Genomic DNA, 14,055 nt, shown 5'->3' with positions numbered 1-14,055 from the left:
AAGTATAACAGAATGACTGCTGCAGTCATGTAATGGAGGGAAGACCAGGGTCCTGCCATTTAGCCTCAGACTTCCTGAGTGGAGACCCTTGAGAACATCCCCAGGCTGTGCAAGGACTGCAGAGTACAAGGTACTGATTGTCTTGCCCTTGCTGAGGCCTGTTTGAGGAGAACCATCCCTGGAGGTGGAAGGGGAACTGTGCTGTGCCCTCAGCACCTGTCCTTCAGGACATGTACAGGGGTACTTCGGATGTCATCAGAGCTCATCAAGAAAGTAGTGGAAACCCCACCCCAAGGGACTCCTGTCCTTTTTAACCACAGGTTTAGGTCTTTCACACACCAGCAAGCATAGAGTTAAGACTGCAGTTCAGATGAAATCCAAACATTTGCGAGTGTGGGAATTCCCAAAGAAGGCAACAAAACTACCTTCACTCTACCCTCCCTGGAGTGCTTTTACACAGCCTGCAGCTGAGTCTGCCTCGTCCAGCTGCAACAAAGACTTTAATCTTATCAGTGACCATAAAAAATCAAATTCCTCTTAACAGAATTGCTGATGGGGACAGTAGTGGTAAGCCTAGCTTCATTGCAGGCTTGTACAGTCAACAGCAGGGAAAAATGCTACATCACAGATTCCTGAATCACAAATTCCTATATCATCCCCCACTCCACAGGATCCAAAATGGTTTTTCCCTCCATCATTCAAGGGGTAAGATTTTCACATTACTGAAGTTAAACAGGTACAACGCTTCCTGCAGGCTCATCTAAAAGTGCTGCAGAAGTGCTCTGCCCTGACAGCAGGTGTGCTTGGCTGCAGGTGGGACTGACAGCTCCCCTGCATGGTTCCACCAAAAATGCTGTGTGCCTGTGGGCGCAAGTTCCTGGCAAAGACATGCTTCTCCCTGCAAGGTGCAGTATGTTCAGCAAGATGATGTATGTCCATGGAAATGGCTTGGTATTTCGATGGTGAGAAAGCAAACTCCAAGTGCTCATCTCCCACCTGGACCCTCTTCCATGTATGAGGGCAGGTCCTAGAGCTGGAAAGCAATAGGTGGGGTCAGATCTCAGACAGGGAGCTGAGACCTGGGTTACACTTCAGTGGCTAATTCTGGTGTTACTGACAAACAAAAAAGTGCCAATAAGATTGTCTCCCACGGTCTGTAACTTGGAGGTGTAAGCTCCATCCCACACATACTTGGTCTGTGGGCAAGAGGCGGTGAGGATGACCTCCTACATGCATGGGCCTTTTCTGGGCTACAGTTAGCTGTCTTTCCCTTGCACACCTGCCACTGCCATCATCCTTCCTGCTGTCTCAGGTTCATTCCACTATCTCCCTCTTTGTCCTCTCTTGAGGTATTTATCACCTGCTATGACCCCACCAGCTATGCCCTGCCTCCCCATACTTTCAGAAGAATTAACTACTTCCATGTTTCCCTTACCTCTCCCTCATGTCAAATGTGTTCTCAGCCCATTCACCTACATGCATTTCCCATTCACCTACATGCATTTCCCTCCCCAGGCACACGAGTGGTCTTTACACATACGTTTCTCATGTAGGGTTGTGAGACAATCTGAGCACTGCTCCAGCTCAGTCTGGTCTCTAATGGAGATGCCTCACCCATGGAAGGAGTTTTGCTCTCTGCTTTGCAGCTGATGGCTCATCTTACCCACTGGGAAGATGCCCCAGGATACCCAAGGACAAAGCACCCTTGTGCGAAAGACCTGGAATGACCGTGCAATGCAGACACACTTGAATGCCCTCTGAGAACACATCTTTAAGTACTGCTCATGGCTTTCCAAGGTCTCACTCCTGATGCTGATAGGAAGTCACTCTGCTTACACAGGAGAGGCTGGTGGAAATACTTGGCATGCACTTTAGCTGTTGATAAGGCTGGACTATCTGCCAATACACACTGTGCCTCTCCCTCTGTCTGACTTGGAGTGGTCTACAGTTCTCCATCATATGTCAACAGCTGTACCTTCTGGCTCCTTCCCCTTGCCTCACCCTTTGTACATCTTGGATTATAGTTGCTCAGCACAGGGGTTGGCCAAGACCCCAACGCCCAGGCCCTGTGATATCTGACTGCTTTGGGAATCAAACCATGGAGGATATCACAGAGGCACACAGTATTGCTTACAACTGCATTCAGACACATGGCTTCACTTGCAGAAGTGTGCATCTAACCCTGGTGCTGGGCAAAGGGAGATAATGGGCCTCCTTCCTCGCATGTCAAAGGCTGTGAGGTGACAAAGAGCCATCCTAATTAGGGGCTACAGAGATGATGTTTCCACTGAGAACAAGTTTTATTTATGAGCCAGATTAGGAGGCATTAATTACTTTCTCTCCTGGTTTCTGCTCAGAAAGGTACAGTAATCACAGGAACATTTTTGACATTGTTGACATAGCTTCCCAGCCCTCCTGCTGAGAAACAGGGACTCTTGCATACTTCAAAAGGGCTTAAAGGCTCGGGTTGTGCCACCACAGTAGTAGTGCCGATGTAGGACTGGGGTGGGGGGAATTTGCATTAGAAGGATTAAATACCAGGGCTATTGTGGAATTTTAAACTGATGTTTTCCGGCTGACCACAGGCCCAGAGCTTGTGTGTGGCATGTTTGAGCCTTAAAAGTGCTCTTGATCCTCTGATCTCTTATTTCATAACATTTCTCCCCACTCCCTTCCTTCAAATGTATTTTGCTTTTCTTCTGGCTGCTGAGCAGACACACACTAGCAAAAAGAGCACGTTGGGTTGACAGTACTGAAAGCAACCTGAAGCTCAGGAAAGCTTTCTTTGCATGTCTTTGAATTGCTGAGTGTCTGGATTACTCTTATAGTCCTGAGACCTGAGGTAACAATGAGGATAAGTCAAGATCCATTCTGATCATTCTGATTCAAGTGCCCTGTGAAGCTTTGATTCAGTCCTGCACAAATACTAAGGAGTGTTCTTACATCTGATTATGTTATGAGATGTGTGTCTGGCTTGTGGTTCATAAAAAACTCTCCTGACTTTCATAGCATGATGCAAAATTAGAGGTTTCTTGCAGCTTCATCAACATAATGGTGTCTCTGCTGAGACAGCCCATTACCAAAACATCAGTCCATTATATTTCTGGCACTTCTCAAGTACCTTACTCTGCAGGAAAAGATTGATCCTGTGAGGATGCTCAGCCTCTGACACCACTGCAGCCATCATATTTCTGTGCCAACCTTCCATCCAGCTGTCATTAAACACAGGCTCAGGCTGCACACTGATGTCCTACTGTGGTAGCAAACTGCTTCTTATTAGGTACTGCAGCTGTTTCTGGGTTAATTCTCATAGTAGTCACCCCCCTGTGCAGTGTTGTGTAAGAAAACATGGTCCTGGAAGGGAAAGATATCTGGAGCTGAGGTTTTGGATTGGGTTGTTTTGTTTATTTTGTTTTTTAATGCTCTGCATAGAAGCGAATACCCAGCCTTCCTGTATTAGCCTTGCTACATAGAGCATCCCAAAGTTGAGCAAGTCTTGCCTTGGCTTGTCTTTGAGACAGACATTAGAAACTGGAAAGGGCCAGCTTTGACCCCTAGAATGCAACATTGTGGTTTGATGTATAAGCAGGGCCTAAAAGGGAAGCACATGCCCCTGCCTGAAGACTGGGAGCCCTGCGGGAGTCCCTTTGCTGCTCCCCCACATCACCACATCACAGCCAGCAAGCGTCCCTCCACAGGATCATCATGACAGCCCCATGAAAAGAGGGACCCACAGCCTGCTCCCGGTTCTTGCTTAAATCAGGTTGCCTTCCCAGAGGGCAGCCCTGTGGTTTACAGGGTACACGTGCCCTCTGTAAGCAGAACAGTCTCTTTCCACTGCATGTGACCCTTTGTGGCTGAAGGCCCCTGTCAGTGTCAGCTAAAATTGCTGAGGATATAATACGAAAATATATATATCTGTTCCTGTCCTTTCAAGAATCACTCTTCTGGGTGTTTCTAGTAGTTATAATTCAGCAGGGACTTGGCAACTCATCAAAGCTAGCATTTTCCCTTAGTCTGATGCAGCAAAGTAATAAAAGAAGAACCACTAAAGATCTTGGACCAGTTACACAGAGATGCAGCAAGAGGATTCAAATTTTTCCCTGCAGCCATGACTCAGCTTTACAGGCCATCCCCTACTGGGTAGTTTCCCCAAAGTGATGGTTGTAGCACAGCCAGCTATCCCTCTACCACATTTCCTCACATATCCCAGGATATCCTCCATGGGAAGCTGAGCATGCTGTCATGGAAGCAGCAGCAGATCCAGCCTTCAGGAACAGGTGTGCTCTCATCTGTATTTGACAGATGCCTGTTGATTATTTAAAATGCACAAGTGGTGTACTTGGTGCTAGACCAGCAGCAAGCAAGACCAGCCCTTTTCCCCGATGAGTTTTCCATGCAGATTACGCAGATACCAAGAGGCAAAGCAGGGTTAGGCATGAAAGAGGAAGTCAACCATGTCACAGAGGAGGATGGTGATGAAAGGAGAGACAAAAGTTGTGAGACGTTTAGTGGAATGGAAAGGGCTGGTTTGAAGGAGGGAGTAGAAATGGTTTTCTACTCATGAGAAACAAAGAGGCAGCAGAAATTTGTCAGAAGTCCCAGAGAATATTGAGGAAACATACCAGCTTCAGGCTTAAAAGAAGCACAGCTCCTGCCCTGGCCACCATATCTTACTGGTGCAATAAGGCTGTTAGAACCTGGGAATGAATAGTTCTATAAATGCAGCAGAAGGGGCTGCCATGAGTTGGTCTTTTGCAACATGCACAGATGTGCAATATTCTGGATGTGTAGTATGAAAGGATAAACAGGAGCTGGGGAAATACAGAAATTATAACATCTATGCTGAGCTGTCTGTACAGGCCTCTATGGTCCTGTATACTTGCAAATGATTTGTCTCACAGTAGTGTTGTTCAGATCCTAGTGTCATCATTCTGTTTAGGAAGGGGTGGGCAGGAAAGCACTAGTGATACTACAAGAGGGGCATAGTCACCACTACCTCCTCACAGGAGACACAGCCTATAATCCATCCTGCTTCACTCTTGTGGCTACAAATTGCAAGGAGAAAAGCTGCTGACAAAAAGGAGCCCGTTAAATCAATAGACAACTCAATGGCTTTTTGATTCACAGTGCACTGATTCAATATCCTGCTGGAACAAGAATAAGTCTCTGATGGTCTACTCAGTAAGATCTTTTGTAAAATTAAGATACTTTTTGGAATCTTGCACTGATCACACCAGACCATGCAATTCCTCTCCTCCTTGCCGGGATGCACTTACACATTGCCTGCTTTAATAGTTGAGGTGGCCCTTTTATTTCAATCACTTATTTTCATTGGCTTCTGCAACCTTCTGAAACCATTTCAAGTAGATTTTTTTTTCCCCCTGGGCTGAAATTTCTCACACTCATGCTCAGCCCTGGGTGATGAAAGCTTGACGATAATCTGCTGTTGCTGGTGTCTTGACTCAACTAAGTGGTGATTTTGGGCTGGAACAACTGGAACTCACTGATACACTGATTGGAGGAGGCACGGAACAAATTGTGCCTCCTCACTAACTCCACACACTCTAATTTTTAGGTCCTGGGATGTCTCTTCATGACCGTTTCAACACCCAAGCAACAACCAGACTCCAGAACACCCTGATCTTGCTTCAGTCCATGTTGCCTCCTGATCCAGCATGTATGGTCCTGCTATGGCTTACCCACACAGGTCTCTTCATTTAAGAGACATTAGCAAAGTGGCTGATATTATTAAAGAGAAGCGTAATCAAATAGAGCCCACAGGCTAAGCAAGCCAAGTCGTTGCAGGGTAACACTGCTTTTCATTAACTTCTTTTTCCTTTGGCACAAACCTTGCTAATGTGTGGCCCCAATTTTGCAGAGTGCCCATCCTTTTACCTGTGTGCCTCCCTTGACTTCTAACACACAGTACACAGTTTTGCTTTGAAATCCCTGAGGACAAGCTGGCCTATTCACAGGATTAAGTGCCGCTCACTATGGTTTCCAGAGCTAGCTTGACTGCAGCACAAGACTTGGGGCTCTTGATTTCAGCTGACTTCCTCTCAGTGTAGGGGAGTGAGCTGCCTCTGTGTGGCTTGTTATGGCTCTCTTGCACTCCCTTGTCCTCTCTTTTTTAGGGTCCCTTCGCTTTACCTTTTCTGCTCCCCTACACATACTAGTGCCAGGAGACCCCTTCATCACCACTTTCCCCTCCCTGAAACTGAGCCCTTGGCAACATGATCTCAGCTGGGTACTTCATCTCTGTACCCCACGGGTAGCTCAAGATCAGTCAAGGGTGACATCTGAGACTACATTCTTTTTTACACGGTCCCTGTGTGCTCTGCAACTGTTGGAAAGAGTCCTGCTGGAGAGCTCCATGAAAGGCAACACTGTGCCATGGCAGAGGACTTTTCATGTTGTTTCACCCTGTGAAGAGCCCAGCTGAGCAGATACCTCAAACACAAACATCTGTGAAAGGAGGGTGGAGGAGATTAAAAGCCTCAAACCCCTTTAAAATCACAAAGTAGTCTGATAGTGAAGGCCTCTGGCATTGGTCAAAAGCTAAGGAGGCATAGCAGGGAAAATTATCCAAAGCCAGGCTAAATTCAAAAGAAGGTCAGAGATCATCTGTGCTCCCTTCACTCTCTCTTGGCACTCTCTACCACCTGGAGCACCCACTGTGGAGCTTGCTGGGAGGCATGCAAAAAATTTCTTAAAAAACTTTGAATCAAAAGGACATTCAGGCAGCCAGCAGGTCTGGTGGGAGGGCTGGGGGGAGCATAGCGCCCCATCCTGCCCAGCTCTTGAAGACCAGCTGCATCAGCTGGGGCAGGGGTGAGTAAAATGTCTCCAGTGTCAACCAGTGAGGCTTGTCTTCCCTTTATAGCAGCCCTGAGGGTTGAGTGAGAGACACCGCAGGGAGAGCTGAGCTTCAAGGTTGGGGGGGAGGGGGGGTGCAAATTCTAGCCTGCAAAGTCAATAGTAATTTAACACCCCACTGACTTTTTTGGTTGGCAACAGGATAGATGTTTAAATCATAACCTTCTCCTTCCTATACCCCTCCTCCCCACCAAAAATAAATAAATAAACCTAGCAGATCCTGTTTTGGCCTGCCAAGAACTTGGAGCATTTGCTGTTCACTCCCCGAGCTTCATGTTGGGCACCATCAGCTAAGTCTTTCCTCGAGCCAGAGATGCTCACTCCCATCCAGCCTTTGGAGGGGTGTTGAGGACCAGGTGTCAGCAGGGCTGGCCCCAGCAGCTGGCTGGGACCCAGGCCTGTGTCCCTGGGTTGCTGTGCAACCGAGGCACAAGGCTCATCACAGCAATGCATACGTGCTGCTTCATCCATGCCGCAGCCAGCTCATACCAGCCTCTCTGACCCCTGGCACCACACTCGTGGGCCCCAGCTGCGCTCATTGCCTGTCAGGGAGAGCAGCAGGAGAGGCTGGGAGTCTGTGAAGAAATTAGGGAATATAGGGAGGGAAGGAAGGGGAAAAAATGTATTTTTGAGTGTCAAGTAGTGCCCTTAGAGATCCACAAGGATCTGAGACTAAATTCTTTTCCACTTGAAACTGATGCCTGAAAACAGGTCCTACAAACTCACTGCCCTCTTCAGGTTACAGAGCCCTTCAAGCCTGTAATCTGCTTTTTTTTGAATTTGTTCAGACCCTGGAAGAAATGGAGCTCATTGCAGAGCCATGTCCTGCTCAGTGAGAATTGCCCCAAAACCCATTTTATGTCCTCCCACCTCAGGGTGTAGAACAAAGACTCAGCTCAGCATCTCCCTTACCCTCTTTCCCTTGAAGGTGTCTTTTCCTTGCACATGGTACTGCAAAACAGTTCTTTCCCTAAGGGAGCTCTGTGTCATTCTTTACAGCTTTGGTTTCTGTTTGCACCCTCTGTCCAAGGATCCTAATCTACAAGGCAATGAATTCAGAGAAAAAACATCCAACAGCTGCAAGGCCCATTGAATATGCCTGATATCAATTAGGATCTAATTTGTCTAGTCTTATTATTCACATATAAGTCCATATGACTGAGACTCCCAGCAGTAAATGGGAAATTTTCTCCCTCCCTCTCTGCACCTGGGTTCCAGTGGTTTTGATCAACCTGAATAATCTGGCTTGAACTTCTACAGCTGCAGCCCCTGCCTGCCACCACTGAGCTGGATATCGCAGAGAAAAGTGCTTTGGGAAGGGGAAAGCAAGAAGAGGAGCTAGCTTGGAAGAACACCTGCAAGTAATGAATGTGCAGTGGAGTGTCCAGTTAACCCCAGAGTCTTTCTAATAGGTTGACCTTCAGATGAGCAGCAAGAAAATGAGCTTTTGTTAACATGTGTAGCAAGGCCTGTGTGCTTTCACAAGATTGGCAGGGACTGAGGTGCTCCCCAACAGCCTGCTTTCCATTGGACTGTGCATGTCAGTTGTCTGAAAAGATGAGAAGTCAAAAAAAAGGGGGCTGCAAACAAAGAGCTAAGTGATGCTCAATACAACAATGAGATCAGCTCCCTCCTTTTATCCAGTCTCCTTTGCACATCAGCACAGCTCAGGGCAGAACTGTCCAAGCACCTATAAATTAAAGTTATAGTCCAAAAAATGCCTGAAGAGTGCCCTGCTTCCAAATGCAGGTGCTGACTGTGAATATTAGGGCCAAAGCTGCTGCTTTAGAATTTCTGAGAGTTGGATTCTGTCCTATTCCCTCCCTTATAGTGCTGCAGCAGGAGAGCTGTTTAGTGCAGCCGTCTTTCAAATATTGGTGCCTGAAAGTAGGTTCCAAAATACATGTGAAGCAGCCCCTTTCAGAAGCTCAGTGCATCTGGATGAATAATGTCAAATGTCCTCACAGCCACTGAAAATGCATTCCAGCTGCCTAACTCTGGGTTTTGGAGACAAATTGGACATAAGATGGAAAAGTTTGGTTTCACTTGTTAGCAAGTCCTTCCATTCATACCCAGTGGAGAAAAGAGACTAGCAAAATTTAGGACAGTTACAATAGAAGACAATAGAAACAGAAAATTGCTCTGTTAGAAGATTTCCACCCTTTTTTCTTTTTGTAAGCCCATGAATACATGTCTCTTTCATGCCACTGTTTGTTTTTATTCCCTGAAAATGGTCCTCCTATTATTTTTGCCTTATCCTTTGTCACTGTTCGTAATCCCTCTAGTACATTCTACTCATGAAGAAATCTAGTCTGAACAGAAGAAAGGTCGCGCTCTTGACCGCACTTCTGTTATGGCCTAGACGACAGTGGGCTATGACATGAGGTTATGGGTTGTGCCACTGATTGGAAACAGGAATGTCTATGGGACTCTGCTTCCTTTGTCCCTCATATATGTCTTACTTGCAGGAATGGTGCACAATAGGTTCTAAGGAATGCTTGTTTTTCTCAGTGACTATTTAAAATTTAGCTACTTTTTCTTCCTGTATCAGTTTTGTACAACTAGTTTATATGCACCTCCTTTCAAGGCAAAGGGGATATTCAGGAATGCTGAGCTTCACAGACCACTGGGCTTTGCCTTATGAACTGAACAGACACCAGACACTGCTGAGTGGACAAACCAGGATGATGGAAGCAGTAGGTCTGAGAGTAGCTAGATTATATGTGTGCAGGGCTGTACTCAGAGGAGTCCCACTCACAGCTCTTCCTATCAGAGGGAGCCTCTCACTCGCTGTGTCTTTGGGAGCCACCTTTATCAACTAAAATCAGCTCAGGATCTTTGCCTCCAGATTCCAAATAGTCCTATTCTTGCCTCCCTCCTTACAGCTTCCTCTCTTTAACCAATACCTCCTCAGGGCTAGGGGGATGGCAGAGATCCCAAGGGAGTGGTGATGCTAGGGGAATCCCAGATAGCTGAGGACAACCTCACCTGTTGTAGGGGAGGAATTTAAATACCAGCCTTCCCATGAGAACTCAGGAGATGTGGGGAGAAGGACCAGACCACTTCTTTCAAGTCCCTTTGACATTAAAGAAAATATTGCCTGAAGACCCCAGTAGTCTGCCTTTTAGAAGATGCTTCTCTGAGATGTTCTCCAGGCACAACTGCTCAACAGAAAGACATTCGCCCTAAGCAGGAATAAATGAGCTTGCGTGTCCCACGCCTTTAACCCTCTCCTTTAGTCCTAGTTAGTCAATGTACCAACAGACACTGGTACTTGAACTATGTCTTTAGAGTTCTATTTGTAGGCAGGAGATGTTCTCATGGCAGAGAACTCTTGTGGGGGGCCACAGTAGCATTGTGAGCTTGTTATATTATGAGTTAGTCTCGTGTGAACACGGTCCCAGAGGAGAAAATGACACAAAATCAATTGCACAGATCAGTACCTGTTCTGATGTATTTCTTGGTGACAGGCCAGATGGCTGATTGAAGGTAAACATAGTGTGAACAAAGTCTGAGCACAGCAAAATGTTCCAGATGGGAACCAGAATTTCAGAGCTCATCAGACCCACCTCCACACACACATTACAGGCACCAGCTAAACAGTAATAAATGATTAACAGGGCTGCTGTGTATTAGCCTCTGCTTTTGGTCCCTTCCCACTACTTCTGGATAATTTCACAAAAAAGGCAGATGATAGGCAATTGTGCATTTGGAGAAATTAATTAGCTATTTAGCTCTCTGTGAACTTCATACAATCCTGAGAATCCTGTTTCCCCCTTCCTAAATGCCTCAGACCTCAGACCAATCCTTTCAGATGGAGGCTGCTCAAAGGCAGTCCCCTTTGGAGTCCATCCAACTCTTTCCTGAAGTCCTACAGAGTAATGCAGCAACCCTCTTCTTCCTTCTGTGAATTGATCTGTATCTTCAGAACCCTCAGTTTTTCATATGATGGTAAAGAGAGACAAGACCTAGGGATGGAAACTTCGGTTTATGATGAAGAGCTGATACAAAATCACTTGGGCTTATTGCCTCCTTCAGACCATCCTCCCATTCCCCTTCACTTCCTCTATCCTTCAACTAGATAGGTAGTTCCTTCATCTAGGTGGGTAGTCTAGACATCCATCTGCCACTTCCTGCCTCTTGGCCCATTTTCCATGTCTGTAACACTACAGCACTGTAATATCAGAAATATTCTTTCTTGGGTTCTGCCCACTCTTTTTCACCCCATAGTATAGTCACACTGTCAGACTTGTAACAGGCTGAAGGGAAGGAAGTCTTAATTTATTTTGTCAGGCTCCAGCCCTAGCTTTCAATATGGTCTCAAACTGGTGGGAGGGACTCTAATATCCAGCTATGATCAGATACAGCCCAAGAGGGCAGAGGAATCTGGAGCTGAAATTGGTCTTGTTCTTTCTATTCCAAATGGGATCTTCATAGCCTTTCCCGTGAACATGGGCATCTTGAGTAAGAGAAGACCACTGGTCAGATCTCCAGGAGCAAGAAAGAATGGTACCAGAGGGGACTGTGCCCTGAAATCTCTACAGAGCACGGCAGTTCTGCATCAGACAGCTTCATTCTTGTTCTCTGACCTTCAGTTCCCCCTCTCAATAATTGTATTCATTATACAACACCAGGATTAGACAGTGCCTGCTGGTTGGCACGCTCTGATGGGCATTAATACCTGCTGGCACAGAAGCAGGCACACACCAATACTCCTGTGTACTAATGAAAAGGCACCATTTCCACTTCCATTTCAGCACACACAGCTGAAACAAGGTTTCCTGAGAGCCTGAGAGCACTGATCTTTGTGTTCAGGAGAACATGTGCTGCCATCAGTCCTGCCTCACAGCTCCAGGAGTCCTGTGGCTTAGGGCAGTGACAAAGAGAGGGATGAGGCCAAACTGAATTCCTACAAAAATGTTGTGGGGCCAGAGCTTGTCAGCACTGTATCACACAAAAGAACTCCCAGTTCTAAGGCCCAACAGCAAGACAACACCCCATGAACACTGCATATGACCTTATTGTCATCTTATCAGATTAGCAGGAACTCACTATCTCAATAGTGCTATTGGGGCACACAAGCCAAGCAAGGTATTTTTCTAAGAAGTAGGTAGTATTTATAATGGTCTCCAAATGTTGCATTGGAATAGTAACTATTTAAAGCATGTTAGACTTCCAAAAGAAAAATGTTCTTTGTTGTTTCTGATAAACTGATTTCAAGGCCACAGGGCTGAGAAGGAATTTGCCCTCAAGCTTGCTTAGTCCAGAACCAACCACTGCAGAGTATCTTGAAGTATATCTCTGGAGGAACTGATAACAATCACATTTCCACTCAGAATAGACAATGGAGCCATTAGGCTGATTCAGATGTCTGCTATGACCAGAATGGACAGCATCTGTGCATAATTGTTTATGTTTCTGATCTAGATGTGATGTATGGGAATATAAAACCTTTGAAAAAGTGGGGTGCTGAGTGCAGAAATGGACATGACAGGTACTAGCATGGAGGGGTTCATATCCTGCAGGTGACAGATCTGATGTTGTATGGCAAGCCAATTTAAAACAATGCTCCAAGACTACTAACAGCAGCCTGGCACTGCTGCAGTTCATGCCTCAGATATTGGGTCATCTGAAGCCTCTGTGAATAGGACCATATACACACACATGCTTGGTGACAACCACCCACGCCCAGCAAGTTGAGGGTATGAAGATTTTCTACTCAGCTCTTGGAATGTGGGAATTTTGATTCAGTTCCACGCATGCAGCTCTGCAATTCACGTTCTGCAAACAATAGTTTGGTCACTCCAAGAGCAGTGAGCATGAAAGGGGTGTGACTGGACCGGCTCTGTTCCCAGAAGTCAGGCCAATTCTCTAATGGGAGCTCAACCAGCATCTCTGCTGAGTGTCCAGGAAAGAGGTTTTGGCAGCCTCTCTGGAGATAGTTCCAACTCAGGAGAAACTGCTGCTAGATTTGGGACAGGCAGCGTGCAGATCACGCCTGTGTGCAGCCAAGCAGACATCTTTGCCAGAGACACTTCTACAGCATGCTTGATCTTGACTTTTTATTCATTGTATTGCATTGTTCTTGCATGTCAGCCCCTTCCACTCCCCTCTGCCTCACCAGCCTTTCATTGCCAAACCATGCCACATCTCCTCTCTGCCCTAAACTTTCTTTGTTTCTCTGCTCCTTCCCCCACAAAAGGATTTCTCTTTCTCTTGTTTCAGACTCACATCTCCTAGAAAACATTCTGATCTGAGTGTTTCCTATTAAAAGCACAGTATCTTCTAGAAAACATTCTGGTCTGAGTGTTTTCTATTAAAAGCACAGTAAATACAGAAAATTTTTGCTTTAAGAAAAAGCCCTGCTACTAACCTGCATGAGAAAAACATCCTCTCCTGTGAATTCTTTGGGCTAGGCACTGTTTCATCCTATCTCTTAGAGAAATTCTCCAGCACAAAGCCTCCGTGCAGTTCAGTTGCAGTTAACAAACAGTAACTATGAACTGAGCTTGCAAGAGATGAAACTGACCTTCCTGGAATAAGTTCATTCCCGTTTGCAATTATCTGGTGACAGACTTCACCTCAGGCTGAATAAATATAGTAATTCAGTTTCCAGAGCTCCAGTTACTATTTCATAAATGGTGCTCAACTGTGACTTGGCCTGGCTTCAAACAGGGATGGGTAGCTTAGCTCCAATTGATTTGCCCTTTAAGTAAAAATTAGAGCAAGTACAATGTCAGGATTGCAGTCCCCATGTGGAGCATGATATCTCTGGGAAAGAGAATATGGCTTTGGACCTAGAGCTGATAGCTGGGTTCTGAAACCAGCTCAGCAGGTGATCTTAAGAAAATCACCGTTCTTCAGGTTTCAGTTTCCTGAAGGAAAAGGGGAGCATCATAATGCAGTACCACAGGAATCACTAGAGTGTATTTCCCTTTCTTGAAACCAGTATAGAGTCTTGTATAATTACATTTACAGTGACCTTCATGTGGTATTTCTTTCAATGGAGCACTTCCTCCCTAAAAGCATTGTCCTCAAATGCTCATGAGCGCTGCTTTGAAGAAGGGCACCATAGGCATCTAGCAGTCCTCTGACAAAACAAAACTTTCCCTGCACAGTGCTGTCTGGTCTGGATAGGTTAGTAAGTACAAAATGTATCAACAGACACCTAGGTTT

The 14,055-nt window shown here is 46.0% G+C and overlaps 1 long non-coding RNA gene across 1 annotated transcript in view; it reads right to left on the bottom strand.

Moving 5' to 3' along the window:
• LOC107202048 overlaps nucleotides 1–13,390 on the bottom strand; it is an 84,966-nt gene extending 71,576 nt beyond the window's left edge. Inside the window, exon 1 of the long non-coding RNA XR_001520532.3 lies at nucleotides 13,253–13,390. This is a non-coding gene — a long non-coding RNA (uncharacterized LOC107202048). The remainder of the gene's footprint in view (nucleotides 1–13,252) is intronic.
• Nucleotides 13,391–14,055: the final 665 nt, after the last annotated feature.

The sequence above is a fragment of the Parus major genome, chromosome 3 (assembly GCF_001522545.3).
Source record: "Parus major isolate Abel chromosome 3, Parus_major1.1, whole genome shotgun sequence".
NCBI lineage: Eukaryota > Metazoa > Chordata > Aves > Passeriformes > Paridae > Parus > Parus major.
The sequence above is the reverse complement of the archived record's forward strand: the minus strand, read 5'-3'. Positions and strand labels throughout refer to the sequence as shown.